Source organism: Engystomops pustulosus, unplaced genomic scaffold (assembly GCF_040894005.1).
Source record: "Engystomops pustulosus unplaced genomic scaffold, aEngPut4.maternal MAT_SCAFFOLD_314, whole genome shotgun sequence".
Taxonomy (NCBI): Eukaryota; Metazoa; Chordata; class Amphibia; order Anura; family Leptodactylidae; genus Engystomops; species Engystomops pustulosus.
This window is the reverse complement of record NW_027285193.1, coordinates 35772-36629: the sequence shown is the minus strand read 5'-3', so window position 1 is coordinate 36629 and position 858 is coordinate 35772.

Here is an 858-nt window from a genome sequence, read left to right as displayed (position 1 = left end):
GATATTACATGGGGGGAGGGGGGGTGTATTACATGTGTGATATTACATGGGGGGAGGGGGTGTATTACATGTGTGATATTACATGGGGGGAGGGGGTGCATTATGGTTGGGTGTGGTGTTGGGGCAGTTACCTGTCTGTACACGGTGGTTACGCTCCGGGCAGTGCTGGACACACGTGGCTCCTGGCATTTATAGCCGGAGATTTCGTGGCTCATGTTGGGGTGTCTGTCCCGGCTTTTATCTATAACTACAAGGGAAGTGTGTGCTCAGCATGGGCCGGACTCTTACACTATAGTGCGGCTCCAGCTCTGCTTCATCAGCACATCCCTCTGTGTCCGGCTCTGGGGCTTCTTCTATTAACCATTACTAGTCCACAGACGTAGAAGTGCCGCTACCTGTGTGGTGTCTATTAGCAGGATATGAAGCCTATGGACTGGGGATGTATAGTGGGCACAGTATATGGTGCCTATAGCCTGATGTATAGTGGTGTATATAGTCCGGCCTTCTATACGGGATCGGGCAGGTTTTCTCCTATCTCTAGATCACATGTGGTCTCCTGTACCCAGGACTTGTGCATGCCCCGTGTGGTGGCGTGTACCGCGGTCGCCCCCGTGTGGTGGCGTGTACCGCGGTCGCCCCTGTGTGGTGGCGTGTACCGTGGTCGCCCCCGTGTGGTGGCGTGTACGGAGGGTGTGTATTTGCCCTCGGAGGGGTCCTGACGTGTTACTCTACCGTTAGATGTATTTAGGGCCATACCTGTCACTCCGCCAGTAGATGTCCTCCATGTTTAAAGGGAACCGGTCACCAGCGAGACGCCCGTTGAACCCCTAGACCTGCCTTATTAGGGTGCAGTGACGG